Below are 22,613 nucleotides of genomic sequence, written 5' to 3' on the forward strand. Positions count from 1 at the left end.
CAGTTAATTGCTCTTCTCACTGTTTTGTTGATTGATTCATATTGTAATTGCTTCAACCATTATATTGTTTATGTTTTATGTATTATGTTGTTCCATTGTACAGCGCTTTGGTGTAAGGCGCTTTATAAATCAATAAATACAAATACAAATACATGCTTTTATCCATAAGATATGTCAAAGTCCAGACATTATGAATAGTACCAAGTCCTGACCTAATACGGAGGCAAGCTCTACAAATCCTCTGCCCATCTTTTGATTTCTCGCAAAATAAGTTTGCAAAACATTTTCCCTATCACATCCTGCATCGCCAGCAGTCTATAATTTGCTGCAAATGTCATTAACTCTGAGAAGGGCTTAGGTTGCCATCCAACACAAACCATTGGTAACCGTTGTTGCATGTTAAGTAGCAACCCCTGTACAAATGCACCTGTATTGCTTCCTGTGCCATCCCAACCGGCTTATTTATATCTGTAAGGGGTCCGAAATGTGAGGCAGACAGCTTTGTGAAGATTTTTCCAAAGATGAAATTTTAGTAACTCAAAAGGTAGAATAAACGCCTCACTATCCCTACTCTGATGAGGATTTCACTGCCTAAAATAAACTAAGGAAGACACTCTAACAAAAAGGTTTCTGTCCCTCACACTTGTACATATAACAACTCAACTAGGTAAGATGTGGCAGCTCAACAATAACAATTATAACAGCTAAATTCACAATATGATAACTGTCTCTCCTTGTGATCTGTATGAATTCCCCTTCCCCAGACTCAAGCAGGGGGAATTGTTCAACAATTCCAAAAGAATAAGGAAATCCTGTCTTTTAGCAAAGTTCCAATGCAGTTGTCTTGGTTTTCACTTAACAACAAAAGGTTCCAACACTTCAGGATTGTTCAACAGGGTTTCTTTCTCTTCTGCTTGTGATGCTATGAAAAAAAAAACTTGTTCGCATTAACCAAGAACATATCCTGAGTTCATTAGAATTGATATAAATTGTCTTTGTCAGGATTATTCTACAACCACATATATGCTTAGACACAATTATATACTTCTGCAGCAGTTTAGCCAACACTTTCTTCAGCAATTAATGTCTGTCAGGGAGATTCAGCAATGTTTCACCAAATTATACACTTCTGCAACAGTTTAAATAACGCTTACTTTGGCAATACAAAGTTTGTAAGGATGCTTCAGTAATGTTTCATCAAAACATGTCAAAGATTCTATCACTGCTTCTTTATGATTTGTTAATATCACTTCACAGCACTTCATCAACTTTCACCTGGCTTATTTCCATGCCAGGCCTACTAATTCAATCACACCTGGTTTACACCCATGCAAGGCCCACTACTTCAATGTTCCCTGTTCGGGTATACTCCCCTGCCCAAACAGAACAAAATGTTACCACAACCCCCTGACCTGCTATACTTCTATGCCAGGTTAGAGTATTACAAACAACAAATTCTGATACAACTGTGTATGGGCGCGATACAAATAAAATGTCATATCAAGTATTGTATTGTATTTATTGTATTTATATAGCGCTTTACTAAGATTAGTTTACAAAATCGCTGCAAGGTCTCTTGCTTCACAACACCTTGGGCCTCATTACCCGGTAGGCGGTGAGCCATGGCGCTATTAGCGCCATGGCTCATGCCGGTAAAATACCGGCACCGCCTTGGCGGAAAGGGGATTTACCGCCCCATTCCAAGGTTGGAGGGGCGGTAAATCCCCTTTCCGCCATTGCCCTTCCCCATTCCCATTTCTGCCCCATACGGCTCTATGGGAATGGGGAAGGCGCTAATTACGGCACTGCAATTTTGCGGTGCCGTAATTAGCTCCGAGGTCCCTTAGCGGGTTGGATTTTAACGCCTGCAAAAAGCAGGCGTTAAATCCCCCAACCCGCAAAGGGACCTCGTAGTAAGGTGGTAGGGATTTACCGGTACCGGTATTTTACCGGTACCGGTAAATCCCTACCGCCATTCGTGTAATGAGGCCCCATGTTTTAGGAATTTCGTCAGGGAAAACAAGGTTCACATTGGTGCTCTCTATTACACTTTTGTGATTTCCAAAACCTCTGCAAGCTATATTCCACTCTGTCTGAATATCCTTTTCCAGAAGGGCAGTTTCTTGCCACTGTTGTTTACCCACTTCTTCATTAACCAGGAACTGACAATAGTATGGTCTCACTCTAGCTCTTCTTTGGCAACGTGGGTTTTTACCAGCTTCAGTTATGCACTTCTTTAGCCCTGGGCAACAAGCTTTACACATTTCTGGAAAGGTACAGTGAGCTAAAGTGTGGCTGCGGATTCTGGAGTGGGTACCTTCCCAAAGAATAGGTCAATGGGCCATGTTCGTTCTCGCAGAGGGGCGCCTATGACCAGAGGTCGAAGTGGGGGGCGGGGGGAGCAGTCGGGAACACTGCTCCTATACTTTTTATTTTTCAGTTTCACTGTTCCTATACTTTTATTTTAAAAAGAAACCGTTCCGGAACGGTTTCGTTTTAAAATAAAAGTGTAGGAAGAAGTTGAAGCTTGCACTTCAGTGCACTGCACTGAACATTCCCTTAAATAATAGGTGTGTTAGTTCGGGGGTTTGGACAGTGTGTTTTTTTGGACACGGGTGCTGCGATTGAGTTTGTGGCGAGTGGGGCAGACTGTCAGGGAACATAGCTCCACTACTTCTTTTCGTACACTTCGACCACTGCCTATGACTAACATTTGAGTGTTTCAAGGGCCTTAGGTCTAGTCACCCTAAGTTTCCTAGGGTCATCCAGACATGGACCCCTTGCTCACTGTGCTCAGCGAGGCACAGCTCAACCTCACTGATGAGGCCCAACAAGGCTGAAACACTTGTCTGTGGTTGCTGATGGTACCCTTGTTCGGAAGAGAATTGCCATAGCATTTCAGTGGTGGACTGCCCATGTGGGCGGGACAAAGACTGATATGCAAATAGTTATTTTCCTTCTGTGAAAGGTACAGTGAACTAAAGGGTGGGTGCGTATTCTCAAGGTAGTACCTTTCCATAGAGCATGTCATTTAGCTGTGTTTGTTCTCGTAGAGGAGCGCCTATGACGATTTTGTCCACATAGAAGTAGGACTACAGTTTCACAGATGAAGCTGTAGTCCTACTACTATGTCAGTGGCCTGTCCCAGTTTATTATTTTCCAAATCTGGTCAGCCTAGCTTTGGCAAAAGCGCGTTATACATATAATAAAATACACATACAAGTAGCCCTGACGGCACAGTGGAAGAAAGTACAAATACATTGGTCACGGTTTGGGTCGTACAGCACCCAGAAATATCTTGTGGAGGAAACCCATAATGCTTGAGTCTGATAGCAGTGACAGCGGAACAGGCACCATCCCGCTAAAGCCCTTCCGCCCGGATACAGCACTTCTAGCGGAAGCTCTCAGTGCTCTCGATGCAATGACCCAGCATCGCCGGAGACAAGCTGGCTGAGTCCTATCGCTGTGCCAGGGCACGGCGGAAGGGCGCCCGCATGACTGGTACTCTTAATCTCTAAGTTTCTCCTGGAGGAGGTTCAAGCCACTTAAGTCCTATCCCACTGATGTGGGGGTGTGGGTAAAGGTAGAGAGGAGGGGCTGCTCTGGGCAATTTGCACTGCCATGTACTTTTTGCTGTTTAAGTGCTATTTTTCGTAGCTCTGTAGGTAAGTTATATTTGCAAGTTTACAGTAAGCAGTCATTACATATTAATAACTACTCTAAAACCCCATGTTCTTTTCAATGTGGCTGACCATGAGTCATCGTGAGTGCACAGACTGATTAAGGCGGAATTCAGCTTGGGAAGTAACGGTGCATTGGCGGGCCGCTTTCACAGTGTATTTTCCTTGGTTGCTGCTCTCGCTCAAGGCAAGAAAATGCTGCCCTGTGCTGGAGAGAAGGCAGCTTGCTAAATGCAGCTTCACCTACAATGGTAAACATCCTGGCACCGGCTCCATGCCCTGGCCGTCCGGAAACAGCAGGGCATGCACGATAGGCACGACGTGGCAGCAGCAGCTCCGTGGGAGGTGGCCATCTGCGCAGCGTTAGCTGTGCAACAACATCTGATCATGCCCGCCGGGCCCTGGCACGTGGTGTAAAGTGCATCCGAGGGCAAAGGCCACAGTGAGGCAGTGTTCCAATGTCAGGAGATCTCTATCTGTTCCGCACACAGGACAGTGCGAGGCTGCCCGCTCCAGGAGATCGCTATGCTGTGGACATTACATACTAGGGCTGGGGGGCTCCTGATGTAGCCCGCCCCCGTGCCCTCGTAGCCCATCTCACCTTGGCAACAGGGGCTACAAAGGGGAGTTGGCTTCATTTCGCCGACTAGCCGCTTTAATGGTGAAAGTGAGGGTCACGCCTTTCCTTTTGCTGAGGCACAGGGCCTTGCCTGGGATTGCATCAGTCCATTTTAGGGAGAGAAGCGTGGCATGCCTGCCTACATTGGAACATAAAAAAAACCCTGAGATGTTTGCTGCCTGCAGGGTTCGCTCTTCATTCACCCCACACCTTCCCCAAACTCACAGGAGTACAGAAACAAGTCCAAGTGTGTGTGTGTGTGTCCACACACACACACTGCCCTCCTCTCTCTCTCTTTCGCTCTCTCGCCTCCCCCCCACACCCCCACCCAAGGAATATTTCCAAGTATGAAGGAATCAGAAGTAAAAAAATTAACGCAGCGATTGCAACTTGGTATCGACGTCTTCCATTTATTTAAATCTGGGTAAAGATACATATTTCATTTGCATTATTAATTAAAGCCAACTACACTACTTTATTCTGTTTAATTATTAAATCATCATCGTTTTAGTTCAAAAACGGGACTTAAGTATTTTTCATTGGAATTCATGAAGATAGAGCACAGTTTGCTACAATTATTTCTCCAGGATCACACACTTTATTTAAGCGGGGAAGCAAGGATTTGGAGACCAGTCTGCGACTTAAGCACGTACCCCATGTATTGTCAGGTCTATGTGGTAGGAATATGTGACAATGTTTCGTTTTCAAGAGCACATTTTTACAAAGCTCACTTGCAAAGGGCACACATTCTAATGCAAGAACTTGGCAGATATATCATTCCTTATATGTCAAGCAAATGAGAATGATTGTAGCTTTACCCCCCCGCCCAGACACCTTACATGGACCAACACGTTTATTAATGCAAAGTCAATAAAAATGCTCTTTAGGTTTTGCTAATGTACTTTCAAGACTTAAAGACACACAACCAAAGATACTCTGAAGATATCACCTGCTTGTAGTTATTAGCTGACTGAGGCATCTTGCTTGTTATTAGAGTCCGAAGAAAACGTGAAATCCCACAAAAATGCAACCCATGTCCCCATGGTGATAATGAGAGACAGTTTCAAACCTTTTTTTTTGTGACTAAGCATGACTGTCCTGAAACAAGGCACGTATCTGTATATCTAACCGGTACTTTATGTGGTCTTTCAGTAGCAAAATATGAAAGCCCCCCCCCTTTAGTCCTCATCACCCAAGCATAAACAAAGACTTGTTCAAAAATATTGTTGGCGCTGTAGTGGGCGCCCAGTGGAATTTGCTGTCAAGGTGGTATCCAGTCAACCTGTCACAGGCTTCCTATGTTCACTTCTGCTTTGGTGGTGAGCGAAAGCACCACTCCAGTCTGGTGCAAAGTTTTGTATGCCCATGCTTGGCAATCCCAGCGTTTTCAAGTTCTTCCCCGCACAGCCGGAGAAATGTGTGAAAACCCTGAGACTCCTGGTAAACTCCAGAAGTTAGGCCGGTGTGGAGTGCAGTGATGGCGCTGTTGCAGCAAGTGAGAGGCCAAGCCTTAAACCTAGCTTGAATCTGGGTGTGCCAGTTGTCCTGGGTGGCACATTAGAACAGGATGGTACAACTAACTGACTTAGACAGACTTGAGAGAGTTTGTGATTAGGTTTTCTGCATCTTGTTCCAGTGGAGTTAATTAATGCTGCTGTAAACCGGTAGCTGATGGACACCGGATTCAGGTGAGAGCGTACTTTACGAGAACTTAGAATTGAATTCAACTTGCCTGACTGCTTATATGGTGAATACAGGAAATTGAGAAAAGCTGTGAACTTGCCATCATTAGTTAGATCTGATTTATTGACCAACATCAAGAGGATAAGCAGTAGTGACCATATGACTTCTAAGATGTACAATCTACTAAGTGGGTTCTCTGAAGTGAATCCGAAGATCTTGATAGCCTGGTCGGCGAATCTGAAAGAGGAAATGACTAGAGAAAGATGGTCAGAAATCTGTGGTAACATCAAAAAGATGTCCTTGAATATAGGTGAGCGAGATCGCAAAGTATAGTTCCTTAATCGGGTATTTTGGACACCAGTCCGTTTATTCAAGCATGGCCTAGTAGACTCAGATACTTGCTGGAGATGTGGCATTGTTTGTGGTTCATTGGAACACATGTTCTGGGAATGCTTCAAGTTGAAAGACTTTTGGAATGCGATTGCTGGGTTGATGAACAGAGTGTTAAGAGAAAACCTGGAATACGACTTTGAGACATTCATCCTGGGGGAAACCTGCATATATGAGGACTTGAGTACACATCAAATCGCCTGGGCTCTGAGAGGGGCCTAAGTGGCAAAGAAATTGATTCTACGTGACTGGAAAGCAGACAATTTGGAGTAGTTGGTTGGAGGAAATGTATAACTTGTGCAATATTGAAAGGGTAGTATTCGCAATGCAAAAAAGGACTAGCAATTTCAAAGAATTTGGGGGCCATTCCTGAGCTTGGACCTTAAGAATTTCTCTATTGGAGAAGCCTGCTGTTAAGATAAGTAACTTCTTCCTTCCTTCCTTTTTTTTTTTTTACAATTTAAATTATACTGTTGTATGAATTCATATTGTTTGTGGCTTCTGACTTTTGAGTAATTTGAACCTCTGTGTTGTGCTTAATAGAATTTGAAGTTAGTTTAATGTTTTTTTTTCTTCGTTTTCCTTTCCCGTAATTTTTATAGTATACATTAGTTTGTGGGTTTTGACTTTGAGGATGGTGCTAATTTTCAGGGGGGGTTGGGTTTGTATTGTTCTTGCTGTTTGTTCTTGCTTTATGAAGTTCTTTAACAAATTGGTTAGATAGCGTACAGTTCCAAATTCTATACTTGCTTCCTATTTGTGGATCTCATCTGGGGTTCTCTATCTATAGTCTGAGAGAGGGTGCCCCAAATCGTGCACTCTGGAACAGTCAGTCTGCCTGTCCCGACAGAGCCAGGTCAAGGCCTTCCAAGAGAAAGACCCCCCAGAGCCCGGAGACTCTGGTGGAATTCAGACTCCATGGGCTAGTTGAGAACATGCAACTGGTACTAGGGAAGACAGACCTGTGCCCTACTCAACCAGATCCAAATCCCAAAATGAGGGAGTGCCTAAAAGCTCACTAGTATCCAAACAGCTCCTTTACACGGGGCTCTGCCTCAACAGATGAGGAGACTGGCCTCTACACTAAGGTGCTACCTCCAGTCCCCTAACAGAGGTCCATTTACGGTGCTCTGTGCGTGTGCACTTCCTGAAGCAAGTGCTGCACCAATCTTCCAATACTGGCCTTGTTAAAAGGTGCTGCCCTCATGATTCAGGACTTCTTTCTGGGAAACCAGAGCAAGCCTCAGAGGCATTCTATGTATTCTGAGCACGCTTGCTTCAAACCCCATCATGAAGCGGGTTTTAAACTGAGAGTTAGACCGGACCTCGGAACCTATAGCTGAAAAAGCCAGTTGACGCATGTGTAATATATAAACAGTCAATTACAAAAAACATGATAAATTAAATTGAATTAATTGACAAGCATATTCACATTCAATATTGATTGTAGAAAGTTATAAGAGTAAATAAAATAAGGTCTTGTTATCCTAGAATCCATTTCACTTCACATAGCTAAAATCCATGCTTTAAAACTCCCTATGTTGGTTTTGTATAGTCAATTTATATTTGCTCTGCTCCAGCGGCTTAGACAGATAAATATAACATGATATGATACACGTGAAAGTTAAATGATAAAAGGATGGTTCTGCATGGCCAAGAAAGGTCTGCCTGTTTCTTTGGGTAAAAAAACAAAAGGAAACTTCACTGACTCAACATCCAGATTAAGTGATGCATTTTGTGTGAACCTTTAAGGACTCATTCTGTAACTGAGTGATAGCTTACATTTTCTTATTCCTCTCTGGACTCAAAGGAGTAAGCAGCATCACCAGCTCTTCAGATAAGGGGTGTATCGGCCACTTTTACTCCCCAAAAATAGGGAAATACTCTCAAAAAATAAAAATAGGGAGTAGAATTACTCCTAACAAAAAAATAGGAAACAGACACGACTTTGGGCCCCTCATTTCATCCACACGGCTCCATGATATATTTAGACCACTAGTGTGCATATTATCACAGGAACAAACTGCTGTTATTACTTCCTGGCCGAACTAAGTAAACATGTATATATCGTTTTATGTGCATGAATAACTAGGTGCAAAGAAATTATTATCTAAAAAAGATTTATAACATATTTTTACCGCTTATAAAATACTCCCATTGGGAATTCGACTTATAATTTTACTCCCTGAAATCATTTTACGCCCAACTTTAAAAAATAGGGAGCAAAATACCCCCACTGTCGAATCTCATCTGCAGAACTCAGCGTCACATTATATAATTAGATCTCCATTCAGGATTGGCTGCGGTAGGAGTAGGTAGGCGGGATCAAAGAAACGCATTTGGCCACAGCGCCACATTCCATTCTGTTACAATGGAAGTGTGCGAGAAACCAAGTATACTTCAAGCAAACAAAATGGCTGCAGTGGGATCTTGAATTTCCTTGCCATTCCTGCTGATTTATGTGGTCCTTCAGACAAATAGCAGTGCATACACTAAGGAAAAAAATACAAATGCAATCATTTAAGGCAACTCATTGGGGTAAATTTAGTGGAGTAGAGGCCCAAAGGTGCCAAATCAGGAGGCACAGCGGCTAGAGCGTGAAAGTAGCATGCAGTGCAAAAGAGGAAAACTATCAAAAGCTCACGGAAAGGTAGAGCAAAGAGGCCTGTTGAAGATGCAAAACAATCATAGAAGAAAGAAAAACAGGGACTATACCATGACATTTAAAGGTTCTGCAGAGAACGGGCGCAGAGAGGATAAGGGATCCGACGGAGAGAATGCATAAATGGTGTAAAGTAAGACAAAAGCGTGACTTTGGAAACAGATTGAACTGAGAAGAGAAGAGCGGGGACCAACCAGAAGAAATCACAGTTTTTCTGGCATAGAAATTATAGACTTTACAGATATTATACCAGTGATACAGGTTGGCACGAGCAAGAGAGAATATATGGGTAGAAATTGAGTGGAACCAACGCTGTGAGCTGATGGAGAAAGAGAGATAGGGAGGGACAAGCATATGGTTGAGAAGCAGAGAAATTAGAACCTCAGTTTTAAGGAGGGAGGATAGCCAGGAAGGAATAGCAGACAGACAGGGGAGACGATCAAGATACTGGATGGAAGATGTAAAATGGCGTTACAAATTGCACGCACAAGATGTTCTAGTCAAAGGTGATTTATTTTCTTGGTCAGTTCATGTTCCTGTTTCTCTAAGGTTGGTTATCAATTCCCCACAGTATAACATGGTCTTTCATGGGTGTTTATCTTCTAGTAGGTTAGTGGCCAAGCCTCACTTCTGGCTTGTCTTCACCTTGGGTACGAACTGAGGCCCCTTTTTCAGGTTGTCATCTCCCTGTGTTGGTGCCCAGGCCATTCTCCAGGCTTGTTTCTCCCTTTCCCCAGCTTGGACCCTCATCATTTCCTTTCTTTGCATCCTCTTTGGCTGAAGCTTCAACATTTCTGTTCTGTAACTTTTCATTGGCCGGATCTTCCACCTCTTCTCTCCCCACTTTGCCTTTTGCCATGGCTTCTTCCTTTTGGTCTTCTGCCCCCTCTCATTGGTTTGGGGTTCAGCCTTTTCTCACTCCACCATCTGTTTGGCCACAACCTTCCTTCGCCTTTCCTTTTGCTACCTTTTGCCAAGATAAGTCCTCTAACTGGTCACATTCCTCTGGGATATTTCTCTCATTCTACCCTTTTCTGCTCTCCTGGGTCTTAGATTCTCTCTCTCTCTCTCTCTCTCTCTCTCTCTCTCTCTTTCTTAATGTCATCCTTCCCTCTTTCAGGGTTTCTCTTTCCACTCTTCTCCACTGCATCTTTGCTGTTTTCCACCTCCTTCCAGCCTCCAATCTTGTCACTTTGGTCTCTTCTTCAAGGTCTGAACCCTCTCTCCCTCTTCCTCTCCCTATCACCTCTGCTTCAGCTTCCCTTGATTCTGGTAATTTTCTTCCTTCCCCTGTTTCTAGCTCTCAACTATTAGTCTCTCCTCTATTGTACTTCCATTAAAGGTCTTTTCCTCTCTCTGCTTCCAGCGTGGCTCTGTGGGACAAATCTTGTAATCTTCGGGCCTGTCATTTTGAAGTTAAGCATTCCCATGTTGGAAACCATCTGACTTCTTTGTTTTGTTCTCTATCCTCCTAGCCACCTTGCTCCACTGGATCGCCGATCCACCTTGCAGTGGCATTGGCCCTACAGAAAGACCCCAAGCATTGCCAGTGGTCAGGCTCTACCTTCACCTCCGACCTGGACTTGCAGCACTGGAGCTCCCTCTTAGGCCCTTAAGGTGTCACAGATACAGGCGAGTCTGCAAAGAAACCCATCCACAGGCATTCCCCTACACCCAAGGCTTGGACTCTCTATTAAGACCATTCCTAGAGTGAATGGAAAGATACAGAGGAAACACTACACCAGTGTACCAGAGGCTGTAACTGAAACAGAAAGAAACATGGTTAGAATATGCACAGAGCATGAAGAAACCAGCAAATATAAAACAATCCTTTCCCGAAACCTTAGACGCGGTAGACATAGTTGACAACCAAAAGATGGAAAAGATTCCCGTAAGGAACTTAGCTTTGTAATTCCAATTGAAAAATGTTTGAAGTCATTGATGGCTGGCTTCCAGGAGATAGGCCTGATGAAACAAGGTCTCAACATTAAGTCCAACAGCATTAGGATGCAATCCCAAGTCCAAACCCATCAGCATAATTACGTAACACAAGGTCCATGCCCGAAGGCATGAGGATGCACAGTACGTCCAAGTCTGATGGCAAGAAGGAAATATTAAGTCCTGAACTAACGAGTAAAGTATTACAGGAAAGATCCAAGAAGAGGCACCAGATAACCATCACCAACAGAGGAATTGGAACGAAGTAGCATTAGAAGAAAAAAAAACAGAAACCCAAAGAACTGGAGCAACCGAGTGAGAAGCGAAGAACTCACAATGAGTTGATTTGGGGCATTTTTGAACCAAGGCAACAACAAAACGGTTTCTCCGCGGTGGAAGGGATCCACTAATGACACAATCACAGGACAATTTAATAAGCAAACCAAAAAAACAAATTAGGTCAGTACCATTACAGATAAGCAGAATCCAAGAGGAGTCAAAGTAGACAAAGTGAGATGCAGACCATGAGTGAGGAGCAACTCAAAGCATGAAGGATCTGGAACATGCATGTAAACCTGCAGACTCATTAGACAGTGTTGCCTACTGTGGACTTCGATCTCTTGATGGCCAGAAATCACACAAGAGCTCATGGTAGCCAGTGCAAGATCATCCCATGAGCATTGGCAGCACAGTAGGCCATGTTCTGGAGTGTGAAACCCTGAATGGAGCCAGCGGAAGAGTAGAGATGCCAAAACCGCAGGTGCCAGTACAGATGCAAATTACTGGTCCCATGTAGGGTTGAGGCCCGAAGGGCAAGGAAGGGTTGTGCCTGGGAGAAGGAAGACCATTCTTGGGTTATGGCATTGGTTGAGTTAGCATGCAAATCTGTAAGGAGTCTTGTCACGCCGGCAGCCATTTAAGCCCCCCAGCCTATGGCGGAGGACCTCACCAACAGGAAGAGAAAAACGTTTTGTAAATCACCATCACTTCAGATATTGCCCAAAAGAAGAGATGAGAGTAGAAAGCAGAGAAATGTGGAGGATGAAAAATAGAGGTTTCAGAACACAGTCATGGGCAACCCCTTTAATAAAGAGGATGGTTCATCAGTCAGAAAGGCAGCATAGGGGCTCTTAAAAAGACAGGAGGAAAACCAAGGCACACCAAAATCTGAATGCAGTATAGGGTGAATGGCAGTACTTTAAGGAGAAGATAGGTCGAGGAAGGTAAAAATAGAAGAATATTTAGAATAAAGTGTAAAATCAGGGTAGTTTGGCACAGGGATAAATGCATCTTGAGAAAAATAAAAAGACCGGAAGCTTGAGTGAGAGCAGTCAAATGTGAATGGAGGTCAAGGGAGCAGACAGTTGGAGAGAGGCAACAAATCCAAGAACTCTAAAGAGAAACAGCAGAAGAAAAAGAGGACAGGCAATTAAAGTGATATAAGGGTCCCACAGTGGGTTTTGTATTTATTGCGAAGGGGGGATACATTCATGTGTGAAAGAGACTGAAGTGGTTTCGGCTGAAATACAGAGATTGAAAAGAGCAACTAAAAGAGAAAGAAGTAAAGGGTAGATAGCAGGGGCCAAGACTGTGTGCAGGGAAGCAGCAGCAGGAGAAAGAGTGCATTATTTCACACGTTGCAAAGACAGACCAGCACAAGGCTGAGACGTGAAAAGGGAAGGTACAGGGAGTGGCAGAGAAGGGAAGAGGAGAGGCTAGAGAACGAAAATAAGTAGGAGGTGGTTATTTATAGAAGACAAGTAGTTTGTGAAGTCTGCAGAAACAAAGGTTGCGGGTCAGATGAGTGAGGAGAGAAAAGCTGGTTAAATATAGAAAAGAGCGGTCATAAGATGATAACCTTTGCTCCTTGGCCTTCATCTAATGGTGGAAAGATGGAAGAGAGGAGAGAATAGAAGGATCAGAGAGTCGGTAGGAACGTTCTAGGAATGCTGTGTACAAAGCACTGGATTAGAAAGAGAGTAGATTGGCAAAGTGAGCTACAGATGGGAGGGCTTGCAAGGGGAAGCAAAGAAACGTAGACAGTGGGGCTCATTATACATTTGCCGGATTCTGGCAGTGAATACGCCAGAATACTGGCAAACTGTATTACCATTACCGGCACTCAGTCTGGTGGAATGTCGACCAGATTATGAGTGCTGGTAGACGGTGTAACTCCCCATTACATGGAGTCCCATTGGACTCCATGGTGAGGGGCGGCTGGTATCACAGGAGCTGGTATTACCGGTGCCTGTAATACCAGCGCTTTCTGCAGGTACAATGGTGGAATGACCTCCAGCATTTAGCCGAAGGTCATTGCGGCCACGTCACCGGCAGACTTGTAGTTGCCGGTGTAGAAATGTGCCATTAAATTTTAATACCGACACGTTAATTCCTCACCATCCAACTCGTAATGAGGGCCAGAAAGGCCATAGAATGCATGGGTATAGTCAGCGTTCAATAGATATCTAGGAGAGAGCATGGAAGATGATACACAAGAGACAAACATGGAGTCGCAGTGAGTAAAAATGGGAATAGAAAAATGGAACAAATGGGTGTGATGAAGAGAAGAAAAGGCAACAGAGGTTTACACGAGGGGAGCAGATGACTCCAAGAGTCCTCATTTAGTTGCGGTTCCGGGTCAACCAGGGTTCTTACTAGTAAGTGCCTCCTGGAAATTAGCGCTGCATGGAAAAAGGGTCACCTGGTAAATATTCCTGACTCTGAATCATCAGTGCAGATGGGATTAATACTATTCATAGCTTGTCAATGGGGATACCTGGAGGAGGAGAAGAAATGGACTGTGGGGCTGAGGACCTCTGTGCACAACCGGTAATATACAATGTGCAATGAAGAACCAATGCGAAATAACTGTAGCAGATGAAGTACAATCACAAATCGAAACAAGGTGATGGGAGATTTAGGGCCTCATTACACGGTAGGCGGTAAGGGTTTACCGGTACCGGTAAACCCTTGCCGCCTTACTACGAGGTCCCTTTGCGGGCTGGAGAATTTAACGCCTGCTTTTTGCAGGCGTTAAAAACCAACCCGCAAAGGGACCAGGGAGCTAATTACGGTACCGCAATTTGCGGTGCCGTAATTAGCACCTTCCCCAATCCCATTATGCCCTATGGGGCAAAAATGGGAATGGGGATGGGCAATGGGGGAAGGGGGAATTACCGCCCCACCAACCTTGGAATAGGGCGATAATTCCCCTTTCCACCAAGGCGGTGCCGGTATTTTACTGGCATGGACCAAGGTGCTAATAGCACCTTGGTCCACCGCCATCCGTGTAATGAGGCCCATAATGTGCACATGAGACTGACTGCAGACCCAAGACAATTGGCCTCATTACGAGGCAGGTGCTCACGGAATGAAGGGGGCCGGTACGGGACCGGCCCCCTTCATTCCGTCAGGGCTGATTACAAGGTTCCCATCGCGGGACCCGGATCGGACGTCTGGTAAAACCGTCCTTTCCGGGTCCCGCGAGGGGAAGAAGGAGGTAACAACGGGACACTCATAATGTGCCCGTTGTTACCTCCATCCCCATTCCCATTGAGCCCTATGGGGGCTTAAATGGGAATGGGGAATGGTTCCTGCAAGGAGGACTTACCGGGTCCTCCTATGTCGGAATGACCCGGTAAGTCCCCATGGCAGGAACCCGGAAAAGGAGCCCGGTTTGGAGGCAGCCATGGAGCCAATAGCTCCATGGCTGCCTCCAAACTCGTAATGAGGCCCAATGATTATTACTGACAGCGGGGATGCCGGCCGGAACATAGTTCTAGTTCAAATGAATTGCCAAACATAAGGTAAATTCAAATAATGTACAGGAAGGCAGAATAGTGTTAGCTGAGTCTGACATGGGCAAGATGATATGAAAGTAGTAATGGGGAAAACTTTAAGTCACGTTGAATATCACACAGCCGGAGTAGATGCAAACAGTTCAAAATACGCAGAGGATATTCTGTATACAGAAGCAACTGAAACTTCTCAAATGAAATACTATAAACTGTAACTTTACCGAGACACTGAATCACCTTTCTTTGGTAACGCCACACACGTTGAGTTAAGACTTCACAAACAAGCTGATTCTTAAAACAGCACACTGTTTCTTTTCAAAATGGTCACTACATGTCACTGTTACCTATAAACTGCTTTAAATATTTCACACAAGGAAAGTACAGCTTCAAAATATTCGTACCCAAAAGAAGCTATAGAGGGGATCTGATCAACCCCATTAACCTTCTTCCACAATGAACAGGGAACAAGTGAACCCAGCCCCAGTAACAACTTATTATTCACCTACAACCTGAATATTGATGCTCACTCCTTTTTGGTTCTCAGGCTTTGGAGCTGCTCTCTCGTCATCCAAGGAGGGCGGCAACTCAGCAGGGGACACAGATTCCCCAGCGGAGTCCCCATAACAGCACTCACGTCTGTGTGCTGTATTAGGCAAGTCATAGGACAAAACACCAAGCAACAAGCCCTTGGGGCAAGGCCTAGTTCACAGCACAACTGGATGTAGGAATGGGCTCCCTGGAAGAGGCTTTGGAAAGCAGAGGGAGATGCAGAAACAGGGCATGGCACAGCTGTTCAAGGGTTTGGAAACCTAACAAGGACAGACACAGGCAGGAAGGAGTTTGGGGGCAGGGGGTAAAGCAAGGATGCACCAAACACCAAACACGAGTTTAGGGTACGAAACCTACATATGTATATGCCTGAAAAGATGGTGAAAAGGCAGTGAGACTGGAATTAAAAGAATGTAAACATGAACAAGGGTAAAATAGTTACACAATAATTTATAGTAAAAAAAGTGAATAATTTTTTAAAGCATGCACCCATGTCACATGCACCTCCAGGGCAGAATCAGGCCAGAAGAGGGGCATCCTTCTCCTCTTCCTCCTCCTCTTCCAGGTGCGAGAAAGCCTGTAAAATAATTCAAAGTAAGGTGTAGGAGAACAACTGGTGGTAGGATGTTGTTACGCCCTGCTTTCGGTAGCACTCATTTTGGCATAGGTGCTGTTTTCTGCATCGCACATCTGCATCCTGACTGAACATGGCGCCGGCTCCTCTCAGTGTTGCTTCAGTTGTTGTCTCATCTCTGGGCGTTCTCATGGCCGCCCCTCCAATAGCAGTGCTCCTGCGCAATGAAAGGCTATGTATAGGTGGTTGCCATGGACAACATCGCGTTGCTTCTTTTCAAGCTCCTTTACAAGTAGGTTTGCTCACCTCCTTGTCTCCTAGTTCACCCAAGCCTGTTTCCTTTCTGCCTTGCATGGCCTCTCTTTCTCATTCTGGCTTCTCTACTTGCCCTCTGATAGGATTCCTACTTTCCGATCAAGAACCCAGACGCTGTGTGGAGTTCGATCCCAATCTCACGTGGAGAGTCAGTGACTGCATTCTAGCGGGTAGGAATTTTCTCCGCTGCTCAAACGCTTACTCACCCTTCGGACTTCAGTCTCCTGTTATCTCATTTTCTTCCTTATTCCTTACTTCAGTACTCCAGCGTCAGGATTCTACCTGTTCGACCTTACGAAGCACCTCCGGATTCAGAAGTGTGTAATAGCCAGATGGAATACTACCATACTGACCAGACTGGCAGGGTTTTTTTCACCTCAGGGGTTTCTCTGAGGTTCTTGTTCCCGCCTGAATCTATCTAGGGGGGAACAGGAGGTTCGGGGCGATTACTCTTTATCAACATAAACATTGCGGCATCTGACAGGTCAGTCATTGTTAACTCGTAGTAACAGATGTATTGTTTGGATTAATAGAATTCCATCTCAGCTGTCAAACAAGCCAACGCAGGGCAAAGGCTGTGGTAGGGGAGTCTTTGTGACTCCGAGGAGTTTAAGAGAACAGAACTTTGGAAGGTCCCAGCTCTGCTAAATTATTTTCTATTGGACCACGTTGCTGTCTATTCAAAGACATGGCTGTTCCTATACTGTACACTATTTCTCATCATTCTAATAATGTGAAAACTCAGCAGTTGCTGCCCACGTAAATGCTTCCTTTGTCACCTGCTCTTACGCAAGCCATGTCCAACCACAGTTCAGACTGTCTGTTCTGGCACACTGCAGTATGCCCAGCCTGCCAGAGTCTGGGTGCCTGCAGACCACTGCATCTGTGATGCAGCCATACTCTTTGCACCACCTGTACCTCACAGGGGGCTACAGTAAGACCCAGGCAAGAGACAGGTTTATGTGAAGAAACGAAACAGAAGCGAGTTTAGGAAGATGGTCAGAATACAGTAGAGATTGAAAAGGGGATTAGACATGGTTTGAGTGAAGGTAGAGTTTGATATCACATAATAATCAGCATTTTCAAATGGACAGTTCGAAGATTCTCCATGATCTGGCTATAAAAGTTAAAAGAAATCTGGAAGGTGCTGATTCAACAATAACAACCCTGAAAGAGAATCCATTGAAAGCAAAGAAAGAACTGGAAACAATGGACTGGATTAAAACAGGTTTGGAAATGAGGCTGGTAAAACCGAAGAATGGCTTTTTAGAAGTGGAAAAAAATTTGGGAGATTTGCCCAATTATCTGCTAAAACATCCCAATAGTGAATCAAGATATGTTTTTCTTAGGGCCTGTCTAAATTTAATTCATACAGGAGGGATCCTAAACATTAGAGGCCAAAGTCAGAACATCATATCGTTTTGGAAAATCTGTGTAACCCAAAACAAGCAAAACCTGCACCACTTACTCATAGAATGCAAAGGAACTTGGGAGACTAGAGTCCTCTATTTTGGGAAATTTGTGCACAAAATGGACTGTTTGCAATCGGAGAACTTTTGGAATCGCCTGATCTCGGGACATAACAACGCTCCGATGATAGCAGTAGGTCAGGTCCTTTCAAGATTAGGCCTGGCCCATCCTAGCACTGGGGAATCTGGGAAGAATGTCTCCACAATTATTACGGCTTAACATAGCTGTAGTAATTAACATTCTAGTATGGGGTGCAGGTTTTTGGGGGAAATGAATGTATTCCATTTTTCCTCCTTTTTTTCTCTTTTGATTCACTTTATATAGGTTTGACTAGAGAACTTCTGGTACCAATAAAAGGACTGGGGAGCAAAGTGGAATTAGAAAGACAGCCACTTCTGTTGAGCAACCTCACTGGCTGGAATATTTTAATCGTCAATTTTGGCTGGATTTATTATTTAATTTTTTTTTTTAATTTTTTTTTTAATTTATTTTGCTATTATTATTATTATTTTCTTTTTTTCATACTTACTTTATATTCAAATGTATATAAATCTGTTTTGTTGGTCTGTTTGCTTATTTTTTGTAAAGACTCATTGAGTCATAAGCAAATAAAAAAAAAAAAATAGGTTTGTTTTGTATTGCGCTGAAATTTTTTGTAAGAAAACTGTATTTTAATTGTGGTGAATATGTAATATGACGATTTATTTTTATAGTTTGTAAAGATCTATTTTGATCGAAACAAATAATAAAACAATAAAAAAAAGATATCACATAAGCAATATAGAAAGATGATAGATAATTAAAGAGCTGTGAGAGTTGGGTGGGTAAATGTAGCAGAAGGATAGTCAAAAGACTCTTAAGTAATGAGCAGAAGTGTTGGGCGAGGGGATCTAGGATGGGTGACAGAGAAGAGCAGCGCCACTCCGAATGATCCTGAGGGAGTAGGAAAATCTACTGGAGGACAAACTCAGAGAAGGAAAGTGCAATAAATGAAAAGGGGCACCCGGATATCAGTAATATCAAGGAATCAGAAACGCGAGGAAGAAAAAAGGTTCAGTTTGGGGGGCGTTTTGTTTTAAAGTGAGTATACATTGCACAATCTAATAGAAATAGGCATGATAAGAGATGGGCGCTAGAGAGGAACATTGGACTTGATCCACAGCATTGTGTCGCGACATGGAGTAAGGTACGATGGGACTGTAGTAACTATTGGAACAGTGGTGGAGTGATCGAGCATAGCAGCAGGACATTACAGCCTCGCCCACTCCTAAATCATTGAGATGATCCCGCCTCCCAAGAAAGACACTGCATTGCGTTTTCTTTTAAATGTAGAAAATAAGTCACTCTTTTCCACAGGGGCAAGTACGAAAGTAGACCCATTGCCCTGCCTGTGGTGCAGAGGCCCGTACATTTACCCTCCAGAACGTATCTGGATGCAGGCAGGTCCAGCAGCTGAGAAAGCAAAGGGCTACCCGCAGTGTCAGAGGCATTCTCTGTGCATTGGGAGTGGACTGGCTTTTACCCACTTCTGGATCTGTTGGTTGGTGCCCAGGGAGACTGCTCTGAGGCACACTGGCTGTGGATCAGAAGGAACTCCAGAAGCTCCATTTTTGCTGCTCAGGTTAGGCTTGAAAGACAATTTCTGGGGCTACTGGAAGTGTGTGTGGGTGTGTGTATATGTTCCCAGATAACACAGGAAGCTCAAGGCTAATGATCCAAGCGATCAAGTCGCTTAATTAACCACTCTGTCCCCTCTCCACCTCCCAATCAATAGTGACATTCTTTCTATTGCACAGAGCGGCGTTGCTTATCAGTCTCAGCTAGGCTCATGCTTCAGAAAATCAAATACATACAAACGCAAGGCAAGGGGCAACTAGGTTTCATCATCCAACTCTAGAGGGCTTCAGGGGCCAAACACATGCAACGCATTCTATATAGAAGCATCCCCTCAGCTGCCTGCTTTACCTCTCTCTGTCTCCATGGAACGGGTAAAGGCTTTGATGAAGAAGACGAGAGTAGGTGTCATGGGTAGGCAGCAGGCCCGGTAGCACCCGAGGTACCTCCAGCTTGCCACCCAAAGGGCCTCAGGTTCAAGAGACAAAAAACAGTATGCTAGGCAAACACATCAAGTGCACGACCCCCATCTACCTCAAAATTAACTGCAGTATCTTAGATAATGAACAGCCACCCCCCTCTGGCATACGGGTGCTGCAGCGATCCAGTATCCCACTGAAATGTCCATGATGTGTCCGTGGCTTTGGTAGAAGATGAAAACAGGGTGTCCCTGCAAGAGTGGCACAAACCTCAAAAGTCAAGAGTCACTAATCTTTTAAAACGATGCACCCCATTTAAGGACTGGAAGTGTTAAAACGGGAGAAGTCACTTTTGCATCTTTTTTCCACTACATTTTGGGAAAAGTGTAAGGGCCTTCTGAATCAAAGACTGAATAGAATTAACAAGGATTCCTGTGAAATCCAACTGCTTTTGGTAGGTGCCAAAAACAGGAGCATTTCATAGGACTCCATTGGATTTGAACTCGCAGGAAATGGTTATGCTGGTGTAAAACCAAACGTCTTTTCAGGCAGAGCAGGAATGCAAGGCAGAACATCCCCCACTGCGCCTACAAAAACAATGGGCCTCATTACATGTGTGCCGGTCCGGTAACGACAGTGCCGGTAAGCCCACAAGCACCGTTGTTAACGGACCGGCACACTACGACTCTGCGAGAGGGTGCCATCCTGCCCACCAGTGTCAGACCTGGCGGGTAGAACGGCACCGGCTTGCAAAGTTTCACGGATGCACCAGCACCATTATTAACGGTGCCGGTGCTTCCGTGGTCCCCATTCCCACTCAGTCCTATGGGACTCATGTGGGAATGGGGAATTACATTTTCCAGTGCCTGACTTCACAGACCGCTGGGGCTGTAATGCCCCGGTGTTTCCGGCAAGTCAGCTGCCGCAATAATTCGTAAATCCAGCGGCAACCTGCCAGTTTTACTGCCACATTTACCGCTCGACTTGTAATGAGGCCCAAAGACAATCCCAGGGAGCATCCCAAAGTCATTAAGGCAGGCATAACATATTTACACCTGTCTTCAGCACCTTTTTTAATGCTTGAGGTTCCCTGGAAAATGATGGGATTTATTTGCTCCTTCTGGGATACTACAGTTTCAGGATTGATTGGGATTTTGTTATGGTATCGGGCTGCACGCCTGCTTTCTGACTGGAGGCTCAAGGGAATGGCCACCCCGGTATTCACAGTTCTGTGTGTGCATCTCCAAATAAGTTCAATTGTTCTTCACCCTACTACACCCACTGCTCTCCACAATCGGGAACCTTTGACCTGATGATCCCCGTACCAACATAGCTCTAGATGGGATCTACGTTAAAAAACAAATACAAAACGCTCGAATTACAAAATTGGGAAGCCCACTTGTTCGCATTTTGTAATTCAAGCTTTTCGGTTTTCAGTTGTATGTCCCGCGCTGGGCATCTAACGTATGCAGGGGACACCCCTGCAAACCCTGCTCCCCTTGTTCGGTATTATGGGATTCGATCTTTTATACGAGGCCGAATGCGCACTAAGTGTGCATTCAACCGTTTTTTCCTCTATTTTGGGGTAAACCCCTCTAGATGTGGTTCTGGTGGGCGTGCAACCAAGTCAATCAGATCCGGGCTGCGGCTCTAGATCCCAAGTCTCCGGGTGTTGTCCCTTCAAATTACAACAAAAATATACAGAGGAGATGCAGGATGTTTGGTCCGGCTAGGGTTTTTGGACCCAACAGGAGTAAACTACGATCCTGTGAAGATTTTAGATTTCCGGAGAATTTACTTCCTCTTCTGTTAAACCCAACAGTCATGATCCACATAGACCAGGTGGTGACAATATTGTATGTCAGCCTTCAGGAAGGTACCCAATATCGTCTGCTGGTGAACCTTAGTGACTAACTGGGGTTATGTGGAAAATCTTATCTGATATGCCAAATAACTTGTTTCCTCTCACATGGTAGCAGACAGGCTACGCAGAGTTTTCCCATGCTCTTAGGACTTCTCACTCAGCAGGGATATAGTTGTAATGATTTGTCAAAGATTTGAATGATCATGGATCAACATCTTTGGTTCCAGAGCATATCTAAAGCTGACTCCCTATTGCACCGAGAGGATGCCTCCCTAGCAGTGGGCATAGTACAGATTCCTGAGCTTTCCTTTTGCTCCAGGAGTCCCTGGCATGTGTTCTTCCAATTCCAATTATTGCTCAGGTATTGGTCAAAAAAGCAATAATGGTTATCCTGTAGTCTGTAGGTGGGGGTACATGGGATGTGTTGCGCTTTCTAAAACGACAACATCAGATCTAAAGGCTTCTTAGTAAGAAAAGTGGCAAGGTGATAAGGAACTTGTTCGTTGTTGCTGGCCACAGTATTCCCAGTCTTGATGTCAGCTGTGTCTGGGAACATCAACGTCAAATCCCAGCAGGCAATGGTACTTCTTTCACTCTCTACAGAAATGATGTTGGAACTTGGACTTCACTTCCCAGTAAGTAATGATTTCCATTTAAATCTCCTATCCAATGTGTCTGGGGACTTGTGCTATGATTCTTACCAAAATGGTCCTACACTCTTTCTCTGAGGAATCTGGGAATTTGGGTTTCATTTCCCGGTTTGCAATGTTTCTTCGCTCTGTCTCTTTTCAAAACCAACAGGGGATTATCCTTCGAATCCAAGAAGTCAGTGTTTCTCATTCCAATTTGCCAGCCACTGGATTTTCCTTCCAGGTTGCCTCAGTATCGCTGCTCCTTGACATTTGCTCGCTGCCTTGTCTTCTGCTACTCTCACTACTTGTCTCACTTATTCGGGGTGTTGCTAAGTCGGGAAAAGATCTGGTGCTACACTAATGTCGGGACAGTCGGGACGCAGGACTAGCTAGACTTTTGCTTGTAG

This window comes from Ambystoma mexicanum, chromosome 1p, assembly GCF_040938575.1.
Source record: "Ambystoma mexicanum isolate Mex_15411 chromosome 1p, UKY_AmexF1_1, whole genome shotgun sequence".
Taxonomy (NCBI): domain Eukaryota; kingdom Metazoa; phylum Chordata; class Amphibia; order Caudata; family Ambystomatidae; genus Ambystoma; species Ambystoma mexicanum.